Source organism: Manis javanica, chromosome 9 (genome assembly GCF_040802235.1).
Source record: "Manis javanica isolate MJ-LG chromosome 9, MJ_LKY, whole genome shotgun sequence".
In the NCBI taxonomy this organism is placed as follows: Eukaryota; Metazoa; Chordata; class Mammalia; order Pholidota; family Manidae; genus Manis; species Manis javanica.
Genome location: NC_133164.1, coordinates 123,285,669 through 123,298,335, shown reverse-complemented (window position 1 = coordinate 123,298,335; position 12,667 = coordinate 123,285,669). Strand labels below are relative to the sequence as shown.

The window sequence follows — 12,667 nt, the reverse complement described above, 5'->3', positions numbered from 1 at the left end:
GGTTCCTGCCCCCACTGTCTGAAGTGTGCGAGAGATGGAGGGAATTGCAGAGTGATTTTCTTAGAAATACTCAAGAGGCAACTAAGCTTAGATCAGTCACCCTTTTCTTGTCAAAAGACCCCTTTCAATTTGATTTAGCAAAATGAATTTCTGTTTTGAGAAAGGGTGCATGGCCGGCCACCTTGGGTGAAGTGTGACTCTCCACTAGGAGGGTCTGGCCTCCGCCGTCTGTGCCTGGGGTCTCCCTAGGTGAGAGGGACAAGGAGGGACAGGAGGTGGTGAAGACAGGACCTTCCACAGGCCCCCACTGCGTTGTTAAATACCCCCTCAGGTTCGTTTTCCTTGAGGTACCTGTGAATTTGGGAGCATTATATGCCCAAAAATACACATGGTGTGATTTCATAAATACTTTTAAAAGTTTTAACTGGCAAGCCTGAAGTCTGCAGAGAAGGCTTGTGGGCACATGTGAAGTTTCCCAAAACCACTGAAAAATCAGCAGACCTGGCGTGAGGTGGGTAGCACACTGTTGTTTCAGGGCGGCTGTGACCCCCAGTGCCAGCCTGCCTGCCATCTGCTGGGCAGGGACCCAGTCTCCTCAGCCTCCCAGTGCTGCCAGAAGGAAGCAAGGAGACATTTGTGGGGAGGCCGCGGTGTTTGTGATGCCAAAACAGGCATCCAAATGGGACCCAGTTCTGGGGGCCCCCTGGCCTGAGCTTTAATAAGTTTGGGGGGATTAAGGCCAGGGATCTGGGAGCTTTCTGGTTCCAGCCACTGCCCTGCACATCTTCAGGGTTTGTGTGGCTCCCCACCACCACCACATTTACCCACTACTGGACGTGGGTGCGAAGGCACGCGGCAGAGCAACGGCTCAGCCAGCACCCCTCTCCACGGCCCTTCCTAACTTTCCCCCTCAAACTCTGGGATCCCCATGTTCTCTCCTCCCACCCGTCTTTTCCTGCTTTTCCATCAGAAGGAGGCTGAGAACCAGGACAAAGGTCCATCTGAGGCCACCAAATATGTGTGTCCAAGTGACCGATGTCCACATGGACTTCCTTAGACCCAGAAGATGGCAGCGACCACGGCCAACAGGTGCTTCGCGGCCGCACGGACCACTTGGGCATTTTCTGGTCTGGGTTTTCTGGGCGCAGAGGACCACCTGTCGCAGGTGCTGCCGTGCACGCAAAGCCCACCACCGGCGTTCCCAAAGGCCGCAGCCGGGGGCGCGGACGCGTCCCTGGGCGAGCGCTCCTGCCGGGCCGCCGCGGGGGACGGGGACGGGGACGGGGACGGGGCGGGAGGAGATGCTGCCAGGCCCGGCCCCGCGCGGCCGAGGCGTCCGGAGGCGGCGCCCCGGGCGGCGGCAGGAGGGCGGGCTCGGCGGGCGCGCTCACCTGGCCCGCAGGAAGCCGGGCGGGGCGGGGCGCGCGCAGGGCCGGAGGAGCCGGCGCCGCCGCCAGTCCCCGCGCCGCGCGCCAGCGAGGACGAGCCTCTGGCCCCGGCGGCCCGCGTCTGCCCCCCGGACGGCGGCGCGCCGCGGGCCCGGGCGGTGGAGGGAGCCTGGACCCCGGGGCGGCCTCGGAGCAGCGAGCGCGGTGGGTGAGCCTCGCCGCGGCGGGTGGCCGGCGCTTTGTCTCCGCGCCCTCGGGGCCGGGACCGGGTGATCGGGCACCGGGGGGGCCGGGCAGGGCCGGGGCGGGCGCCGGGCGGCGGCTCAGGTGGCGGGCAGGTGGCGGCCTCCTTGCGAGGGTGGGCGCTGGGCCCCCACAGCTACCCCTGGGGCCGGGGTCTCGGCCTGAGCGCACGGCCCGGGCTTGGGCTGGGGGGGGAGGGAGTGGAGTAAAGGGGTGGGAGGTGACAGAGGTCAAAGAGGCCGCCCCGGGCGGTAGGCGATGGCTGCCTGCGGCGACCTGAAGGGCAGGCTGGGGTCCCTACCAGCTTAAAGTGCTTCCTCAATTCACACCGAGCCCAGGGACGACCCCCGCCCCAGAACAAGTGGACAAGTGGTTTCCCTTTGAGCACCGAGGGCAGTGACACGAGACTCGCCCAGCTTCCGCTTTCGCAGGGCCTGTCTGGGCTTGGCTCGCGCCTCCTGCAGCCCCCTTCGCCCCCCTGTAGGCCTCCTGCAGCTACCTGCACCCCTGTGAACCCTTCCTGGGCTCACCTGCAGCCACCTGTGCCCCCTGTAACCTGCCTGCAGCCACCTGTTCCCCTATAACCTGCCTGCAGCCACCTGTGTCCCCTGTGACCTGCCTGCAGTCACCTGCCCCTCCCTGTAACCACCTGGGCCCCAGTGCAGCCACCTGAGTGCCTGGCCCCGTGGGCCAGTCGGGCTTGGTGGACCAGAGGGTGCCGTGTTTCACTCCCTGAGCCCAGGTGGCTGGAGCTCTGGGGGAATGCTGGTGGGGCAGCAGTATCTCTTTTAGTTTAGGGTCTATTTTCACCCCCATTTTGGAAGGTGCTGTAGGGCTTGGGAAAACAGTTCTAAGTTTCTTCGGTGGTTTGGGTAAGACGGCAGGAAATCAGCGCGTTCTGGCTCCTGGCTCTGTTTTCCAGTTGTGACAAAGTGGGAATCAACACCGTGTTCTTTTTGTCTCTGAATTTTGGTGGAAGGGCTGTGAGGCAGCCGGAATGGGTTGTGAAGAGTGTAAATGTGGTTCTGGTGTGGGGCGCCCCTGGCTGTTCTGGCAACACCTGGTAAGCAGGAGAGGTTTTTGGAGGAAGGAAGCTTTAGTATGCATCCTATTTAAGACTTGCGGGTTTGGGAGATTTTAGCCTAACAAGTTCAGGGAGACATTTTACCCGCTGTGTCCCACAAGTCAGGCACCATCCTGAATGGGGCTCAGTCCTGCACCACCAGCCACCTGTCCGTGTGGTGGGGCCTCCGTAGACATCGAGGCCTCCAGTGGAGGTGGGCTGAGTGGTCGGCAAGGAGGCCAGCAGCCTCAAAGCACAGGTTTCCAACAGCCAAAAGAAAGCACCCATCGGAAGTTTTTTTTTTAAGTGGGATAAATAAAAACCAGAAGTGAAAGAGTCCAGTTAAAAACTATTGTGAAATACTGGTTAACTGTCACTCCCAAGGATTTAACTGTTCTGAGGATCCCTACTTCTATTAACTCATTGTTAAACAAAAGCTATTTGCACAAATCTACTTTGAAAATCTTTCTCAAGTATCCTCTTTCTGCCCAAAGCTAAGAAAGGTTAAGAGAAGTCCCCCGTCCTCTGATTTGGCACCGGCCGGCCGCATCGGGCTCTGGCTGGCGGCCCCGCCGTCCTCTGAGTGGGGGCGGCGCCTAGGTTCCTGGTGAAAGCGTCCCCTGAAAGTGGAACAAGAGCAGAGACCCACCTGTTTTGCGTTTTTCCTATTGCTGCCTGAAATTAAAAATGCTAATTGAAGGCTCTTCTGTTAGGTTTATATTTTCTCTCTAGATTCTTTAACCATTTGACACTCTTAGGATTAGCAACTGCCTTTTCTACCCAGATAGCATTTGTTGACCGTGTACATATTGCATTGCTAGGCTCTGTTCTAAAAGATTTATATGGAGACGAAACCACGGAACAGAGACTTCCTGGGACGCACAGGATTCTGTCCCAGGGGTCCGCCACCAGCCCTTAGCTGCTCCCCTGCACGCTTTGTGACTGGGACACTCTGCCGACCTGGCAGAGCCACCTTCCGTTTTCTCTTTTTTCTTTGAAAAATTCTAGCACCGACCAGTGACCACGCCCAGAGAACATGCTTCCTCCTCAGAATGACCTGACAGTGGGGCACCGCCGTCATGTGTCTGCCATACTCTCCTTGACTTCCTTAGTTCTCAATAAGGAGAAAAAATATTCTGATCACTTAGTATAATTTTTAATACATAGTCATTAAGCACTGAGACACTTCTTTTGGTCCATTAGAGCCACTGAAGGAAGCTGAAATTGGCCTGCATGTGGGGGCCCCAGGAGTTGGGTTAACAGAATAGGAGACATACAGGGAGACCATGATGTGCCCGCTAAGCATGGGTGCTGGACCAGCGGCTGGTCCAGGTTGCTGAGCCACTTCAAATGACCACCCAAATGTGTGGCAGCCAGGCATTAACCAGAGAAACAGAAACGGAAGGAGATACCCGTAAGTGACTTACTGCGGGAATTGGGGCTGACCAGGCAAGTCTCTCATCGGGAGGGCAGGCCTGTGGGCGGGTGGGGCGCTGGGACGCTGCGCATGAGCTGATGTCACCTTGCTGAGGATTTTGCTTCTAAGTTCATGAGCGATAACTGGTCAGTGGTTCCCATTCTTTAAGTGGTAGCCTGGGTGATATGGGCTGCATACAATGAGTTAGGAAGTTTTCTCTCCTGTACTGATTGCTGAAATAGACTAGAATTGGCATTAATTCTTCTTCATATGATTGATAGAGTTTTCTAGTGAAATCATCTGAGCCTGGAAATTTTCGGGTTGGGGGTATTTTTATCGCAAATTCAATTTCATTAGTAGTTATGAGATTATTCAGCTTATTTATTCCGTCTTCGTTGAATTTTGGTAGTTTGTGTGTTTTGAGGAACTGGCTTATTTGTTGTAGAATTCATGAGTGTAACACTGTTCATAGAGCCCCTCATTATCCTTTTAGTAGCCACAGAGTCTGTAGTGATTCCCCTAGGTTCCTTCCTGAGAGCGGTCTTCTCTTTTTTATGTGTCAGTCTTGCTAGACAACTGCCGATTTTATTTATTTTCTTCAAAGAACTAGCATTTTATTTCACTGATTTTTCGCTACTGTTTTCCTGTTTTCTTTTTTCACTGGTTTCTGCTGTTTTCTGTTTCCCTCCTTCCACTGTCTTTGGATGTATTTAGGCTTTTTCTATTTCTCAGAGTTGGAACTTAGATTGTTGACTTGAGACCTTTCCTTTGTTCTGATGTAAGAATTTAGTGCTACATATTCCCCTCTCAGCACGACTGGCACTATGCAAGTATTTTAATGAGTAAGTAAAGCTTTAGAAACCGAGAGAGAGAAACAGGCTAATTGCCCACATGCAGGGTTATGGATATATACTATGACAAAGCCACAGAAGTTAGTGAATTACCCAAAACTTCACGTAACATAGGTAAAATTCAAAGGAACTGTGTCGAGTGGAAAAGAGCAAGTTGCAAATGAATGAATCATTCTATTTACTGGAAGATTTTAGAAGAACAAAAGAACACAGTCGTGATCCCGTGCGTATATAGTGAATACAGAAATCCAGCAAAGGGGGGCTGCCTGCCGGCCCAGGGGGGCTGCATGCCGCTCTCTCGTCTGTACAGGAGGCAGAGGATTTGCTACAGCTTTGTTGCTCTATTTTTTAAAAATATTTTTGAAATTTTAGACAAGAGAATGTGTTCGTTTTTTTCAGGGAAGAGGTAAACAAATTGTGTATTACTTTCTGTACTTTTATTGCTCTAGTAATAGTTTATATTAACACTAAACAGACCAATGTAAAGTTTGGGGAGTGAGGTGACGGGAAAAGCTGGGCAGGTCAATGGCCACAAAGGAGAACCTGCAAGTAGGTGTTGGGTTTCAGTTACTAAAATTAGGTAAGAGCGAGGCAGGAAGTCCTCACTGGCTTCGCACCGGGTGTCCAGGGCCCAGCATGTCCCAGGCTGCGACTTGTCTGTCTGCAGGGGTGGCTGGCCAAGGGCAGGGACATTGAAGTAACCAGAAAAAGGGTCCTTAATTGATTTCCTTTTAAATTAATCCCCTTTCTCTGAGAGGGAGGGGGTTAACGTTCACCTCACCCATTTTCCAAGACAAAGGGAAAAATGAGGCTTTATTCACAATAAGCAATCAACCAAATTACGTATTTGGTTTTATAGTGAAGACTAATATGTAAACTATATCACAAGGCAGATGACAAAGGAGAGAGGGCATGGGAAGATGGGGCAGGTGGCAGGGGTGGGGGAGGGGCAGAAGGGGAGGCAGGCCTTCCCAGTGGCTAAGGGCCTGGGCGTTGGTCACTCCCCACACACACCCCTGACACGTGCACATCCCTGACACACCCTGACACTCACCCTGACATTCACGCATTCTGACACACGCCTCTGACACACACACCCCGCCCCTCCCCTTAAAATGTTATTTTAAGTAAGGCTTAATCCTCTGAACTTCTCACCACAGGGGTTTATTTTTATGTGACATCTTGGTTCACATATATATATTTTTTATGACATATACGATGTCATACATGAAAGACCGAACGTCCCTACTCCCTACAAACATTTATTTTCTAGAAGGACACAGGGAAGTACAGTGATGGTGTCCACACTGGACCCCAGTGAGAGCGGCCTGCTGCTTGGCCAGGGTCCAGCCACCTTCATCTCTCTGGGCCCCTCAGCGGCCGGTTCCCCAGTGGGGAAACCTGAGTCCCCAGGCCTGCAGGCCTGGGTGAGGGTGTCAGATCCTGTGCCTTCTCCACCTGGACCCTTGAGGCATGACAGCCGGCCACGCCTGCCCTGCCCTCGGGCATCCCTCCAGCCATCCTGGCCTTTACCTCCTGAGTCAGAGGCCCCTCTGGCCCCCACCAGCCCCACACAAGCATCTGGGGACCACTCAAAACCCCGGGCCTCTGCACACAGCTCGATTTGGAGAAAAGTAGATAGGAAAATGCTCACATCTTTAAAATACAGGGACATAATGGCATTCCTCTTAATGGCAGTGGAACACGGCACATCAGGACATGGTGCTTTTGAAAAGTGGTTTGTGGCTGATGGATGGAGACGGAGGGGCGCCACCTTCCAGGGAGCCAGGGGGCTCGTACAGGAACCGAGCTGCTCCTCAGAGGCCCCAGCTGTTTTTCCTGAGGGTGTAACACTTCTCCTTGGTATGGATTGTAACTGTGAAAATGCAAAAATAGAAATAGTTGCAAGAGCCATTCAGTGCGGTCCATGAACATAGGGGCGCCCACGCGTGTTGGTCAAGGGAGGAGGCGCACTGGCCTGAGATACTGTCTCCAAGCGTCAGGCAGGTTGACTCTGAGTGCCGACCACAGATCCAGGTGACACCTGATGCAGAGACATGGCTGAGTCAGCACCGCTTCCTGAAGAAACCAGCACGAGTCACGGTTCTCTAGCTGGTTTTAATGCTGGGGAGATGCCAGCCCAGTGCACGCCTTCGTGACGCAGGGCCACGGTCCTGGGGATGTGCCCGGGAATGTGCATCTTCACGGGCTCCTGAGTAAGCCCTGGGGACCCCTTGCTCTCAGGGAGGGAAGGAGAGGGAAAGCAGGCGCCGGATGTATGTCAGGGCCGGCACGTGCTTGTCTGAACACCTGGGCACACGGGCACGCACTTGAGTGAGACCCGGAAATTCTGTGCGCTTCACCGATGAACCGACCTTACCTTAGTAACAGTGACTCATGGAAAGTAAAATTCCATCCAGACAATATATTTTTATTTGCATTCCTTGTTTTTGGCACTTTCTCCTCAATTGAGAATAACAGTCCATTTCCTGCCTGCGAGTGCTGGCATCTCTGGCGAGGAATATTTATGGGTACTCATTTTCTTCTTCCGGTTTCTTGTATAGTTGGCAACTAACATTTTTGCCAAGCTTGCGATGAAAGCAAAAAAAGCCTCAGCGCTGTGTCGCAGGTCCCCACATAGAGCAGATGCATGATCAGTTTCACAGACTCGTCAGCTATGACGCACTGACTGCTCGGCGCCCGCAGGTTTACCGAGAAGGGCAGATGCGGTCCCTGTGCTCGAAGCGCCTTGTAGTGCTAAAAAGCAACTGAAGGCCCGCAAGTTTCCCAGGGTCAAACATTGGCTGCCAGCCGCAGCGTGCCCGGAGGACCACTGCCAATCTCCCGCTAGGGGCTGGGCTGGTGTAAGGGGGGCTCAGCAGCTGTGTCTAAGGGACACTGGGCTGACAGGCTGTTCCACCTTAAAGCCAGTCTCTTCCAGCCCCCTGCCTCTCCGGCTGGGCATTCTAGGGGCTCCTCCTGGGATCCCTGGCCCCTTCTCCGCTCACGCCCTCCTGGGGCTGCTCCCTCACCTTGTGTCCAGGACATCTGCCTCCTGTGCGGAGGGGTCAGCGAGAGTGGCCCCTTCTCTGGGTTTGGCAGGATCCTGCTAATAAAGGGCTTGGTGTCACACCATGCTTACATTCTGGGAAGCTCACAGTAGGTATTACTCATGCTCACGTCAGCCTCATGTGTGTGCCGTATCCACAGTGTGGAGGGTTCCTGGGGGTGGGGGGAGTCCCCTGGTCCTGGCCATCATCATGCAGTGGTCGCATGGCAGAGCCTGAACTTCCTGGAGGTAACACACCTGCATCTGTTCTTCACCAGTCGCAGCCTGTGGGACATGGTGTATTCAGCTTCCCCTGCTGCCTTCTAAGGACAAATTAAAGCAGAAGTTTAATAAAACAAAAATGATTTGTAGTCTCGGAGCTCCGGGTCTCTTAGTTTGTGGGGTGGGGGGGGTGCTTTATTTGTTTTCTGCTGGTTCTTTTGGACGTCTCCATGTGATGGCCCTGGAATGGCTGAGACCTGGGATTCAGGAAGGGTAAGCTCAGCCCCTGCTGTCTTTCCAGAAACACGAAGCGGACAGGTGGTACCTCAGCGTCAGGCCACGCATCGTTTATATCGCTGCCCACAAGGTGGTGTGGCTCTGAAAGGGGGATGGCGGCTCTTCATGCTGTCACTGTTCTCATATGTCAAGACCTATTTTTGAGGAGAGAAGGATTTCAACCAGATATTAAAAGCTAACTTATTCATTACAGACTGGCAGTTGAAAATTGTTATGTGAAGGGGAGGTAGGATCTAGAAGTGTGCAGACCTAGAAGACGACCTTTCTGAAAATGTGTGAAAGGTCATTTTTAAAGCCACGTTAGGTAATAGTCCAAACACTAAATGTATATGTTTGCACAGGATTGGTAACAGCGAACACGTGTATGCTACAGGAACTTGAAGTAAATTTTAATGTGAGAGTAGGTTCAACCCTGGACAAAATTTCACAGTTTAAAAAAAAAAAACATTTGTTCATGAAGGTAGAAGAGGCCTTAGGTGGTATTTTTATGTGGGGTAATGTGATAGTCATATCACTGAATCGTAAATCTCCTGACACTTAACTTTGTTTGCTTTCATGACACGTGTCAAAGAGGAAGTTCAGGAATGTGCCCCGGACTCTACCACAGAGACTGCCCCTGGCCTCTTCCAGAGCTTGCCACGACTCGGAGACCAGGCAGGGGCTTTTTGTCCAAACCCCAGTGTCTTCCCCATCCTTTTCTTAGATTAGTCTTCCTAGCACTTGCACAGAGCTGATGTCAGGGATTTTGTGTCTAACTGCCCACTTTGGTAGTTCTTACGGGGACCCCGGAGAGGAGGGTGTGAAAATATGCAGAGGACAGAGGTGGTATCCATACATTCCTCAAAGCAGGTGGGTACCTGACCCAAACTACCATCTGTGGGCTTCGTGACACACAGAAGGGGAAACCACGCCAAGGGCTTTGCAAGGTGCCAGCTGTGGGCTTGGCTTTCTCGGAGACGGTCCCTACTGAGACCCTATGGTAGGTAGCCTGCCTGCGCAGGTAACCAGCCTGGTAACTAGGTAACCAGGCTGACCCCCACCTGGAAGCCAGTTGCAGCCTGGTTGACCTGGTTTCCGATGTTTCCATTTTAACAGCACTTGGAGGATGCTTGTGTTAGAGCGTAATCTCTAAATCAGCACTTTGCAAAGGGTGCTTAGTTCATGTGAGGACCCTCCCCAAACCTGTTAGTGAATCATTTCTACATATTATAACCCAGACTTGTCATCACTGATCATTCGTGTGCTGAGCAGACACCTGCTATGTGACCCCAAGACCCCTGCCTCTGATGCAGCCCCTGTGTCCGTGCTGCACCCCTTGCCAGCCCGAAGAGGATCTGTGTTTGCCCTTGACCATGGCACTGGGCCCCGGCTGTGGGGTCCTAGGTTTAATGCCCAGGCGTTCAAGCCCCTCCTGGTCCCCAGGCCTTGGTGGTGTCAGCCAGAGTCAAGGAAGGCTGGTCTGTCTGCAGGCCAGGGACCGCGACACTGCCTGCAGCCCCCAGAGCTCAGTGCCCTGCTTCCAGGGGGAGTGGCCCTGCCAGCTGTGCACCCGCGGTTGGGGGAGGGGGCCGCACCAGTGCTGCATCCTGAGTTCTCCCTTCACTGAGCACTTACTGAGCACCCTCTGTTCTGTCACTGTTCCAGGTACCTGAGGGCAGCCCTTGGGAATTCTACTTCCCTGTGTATCGTCTGCCTCACTCTAGAAAGGGTTTGAGGGCAGACATGAGGATTCTCCCCCTAAGGGACATGTTGGAGAATGTGTGTTTACTTGCCCTCCTAGTGCCCTGAGAACACAGAAGGGGAACCCAGCATGTGTGCCCGTGTGTGCCCATGTGTGCATGTGTAACCTTCCCCGTGCTTACCTGTACATGTGTGCTTCTGTGTGCATGCCCGGTGGCACCCAGCCCCTGTTCTGCCCCCTCCCTTCTCTATCTGGCACCAGCACCCACTAGATGCTCCGGTAATGGGCACTATCGCGCCTCGTCTGGGATTGGCCTTTAGCGTCAGGACTCCATCTGTCAGCTGGCTGACAATTTGGGCAGCTTTGCTCAAGCCTTGCCTGGAAGCACCGGGTGTGTGAAGGTCCTGGGTGTTGCGGAGTGGGCGAGCCGAGTCTGTGCACCGCCGGGTGCTGGTGCTGACTGGTGGCCCTGAGCCGCCTGGTCCAGGCCTCTTTCCCCAGAAAGGCAGCACATGGGGCTGGCAAGGCCAACTGACGCTTCCACGGCCACCGGCCTCTTGTGGGAGATGGGACCAGAATCCGGCTTCCCGCCGAGACCCACTGCCGCCCACTCCTCATGAGCTTCCTCCTTTAAGGTGGTTCTGTGCCATGTTTAGGTGTTACCACCCTTCATCTGAGTTCTGTGATTGGGGTCAGATAAGAAATGTAATTTGGGAACATTATATATGATTAAGAGACTTCAGTATATATGTATGTTATTGCATTTAGTATATGAGATTTAAGACACTTCGGCGTGGTCGCGGTGTATCAGAGAAGCACAACATTGTGAATGTTATCAGTGGAGATTTTTTGCACTTTTCACATCACACCCTTTTGTCCTGTAAAAAGCCTTCTTGGATAATCTTGATTTTGATGGAGCCATAAAATTATATCGTCTTAACCTAGTGGTGATAAATTATTGCATTCTGAGAGGATATTGATTTTTTTTAGACCTTGAAGGTATATCTAGAAAGTAAATGGCTTGCAGAAAAAAAAAAAACACTTGAAAAGTTCAACTTCAAAATGTGAGTTGGCAGTCTTATGCTCTTAATATGTTATGCACTCTCTGTTCTTTAAATACCATTTTTTCAGTAACAGTTCTAAAAGAGACTTCATTTCATGACGTATTCCTATAACACTTCATTATTTACTGTTGCTCTGAGGTGGTTTTCATGTAAAAGGAACTGACTTGTGAAGATTTTGTGGAAGTTGTTCACATATTTTGAGTCGTCAGAAGCTGTGTTGAAGATGGAAACCTTTCAATGCAGCTCTTCTCCTTAGTAAACCCAAGGCTCAATGCATCCGAGAAGCTTCCCTTTGAAGAAAGTAAGTGCCTTGCCTCCAGCCCGTGCAGTCCACTCGTGGCCGAGCTCAAGCCCAGGCTCTGGAGGGGGGGAACCGTGCGGCCGCTACCCCACAAGGACGCGCTGCCCCCACCCTGCCAGCCACGGGTGTGTGAACTTGTGTTACCCTGTCTTTGTGAATCTCGGAGTTCCATCCTCTGTAAAATGAGGGGCACAGTAGTAGCCCCCACCACAGCCTAGGGAGGAGAGGACAAGGAAGATGGCTTCTGGCCCGCCGAACCGTGTGGGTGGCCCAGACGTGTAGTGACCCTGTCCTGCTGGCTGTCGTCAGAGGTTTCCTGAGCCGAATCCACAGCCCTTCTCATTCCCCTGGGCTCTCTTGGAATATGTCTCCCTCCCTTTCCTTCAAGTCTAATTGTCACTTGCTAGCATCCTTTAATCTTTCTGTTGTGTCTCAAGAAGTAAGGACTCACCCAGGAAATACTGCGCGCCCGTGTGAAGACATGGGGCCGAGCTATGTCTCCTGTGGACCGTGGTTGGGTTGATGACCATGCGTGGCGTTCTTTTCCCTGATTAGAATCTGGAAAGTTCTGGAAGGTTCTGGAAGGAAGCCATGCAGTAAGATAGCTCATGGCTGTGTGAAGATGAGGCGTCAATGAGGAGAGCTCTCTCCTATGGGGCTCCTCTGGGGCTGGTGATTTAAATCTGGAGATTTTAGATCAACATTTCTAGAATTCAGATGTCCTCTATGTCTTTGGAAAGATTACATTTATTTTAGTCAAGACTTAGAATATAGCCCTTTTGGTTCCAGGCCGCATGCAAACCTATGGCCTGAGTCAACACATTTCTTCCCTGCGTGTAGCTGTCGGAGCTGTCATGCCTGATGCCTAGGAATGTATGAGCTGTTCGGGAGGCGGATCAAAATACACTGAGTCAACCAAACATTGCTCTGCTCTTTGATCCCTGGCCCTGGCCACAAGCAACGCCCACGGTGGACATGCTTCTTCCCCTTGCCAAGGTCAGTGTCCCGGGTTGTGCAGCACACACCTGGCTCTCTGCTGTGGCTGAGGAGGGAGATGCCATGGAAGACAAGGCACCTGGGCCGGTCAGAAG

The 12,667-nt window shown here is 52.7% G+C and overlaps 1 protein-coding gene across 7 annotated transcripts in view; it reads left to right on the top strand.

The window, feature by feature from the left end:
* The first annotated feature begins 1,453 nt into the window (after nucleotides 1–1,453).
* The window catches only part of MBP (myelin basic protein), a 92,554-nt gene continuing 81,340 nt past the window's right edge, over nucleotides 1,454–12,667 (top strand). For all 7 annotated transcript variants that reach the window (XM_037007412.2, XM_037007411.2, XM_037007410.2 and 4 more), the window contains exon 1: nucleotides 1,454–1,592. The gene's annotated coding sequence lies outside the window, so the exon portion shown is untranslated. The remainder of the gene's footprint in view (nucleotides 1,593–12,667) is intronic.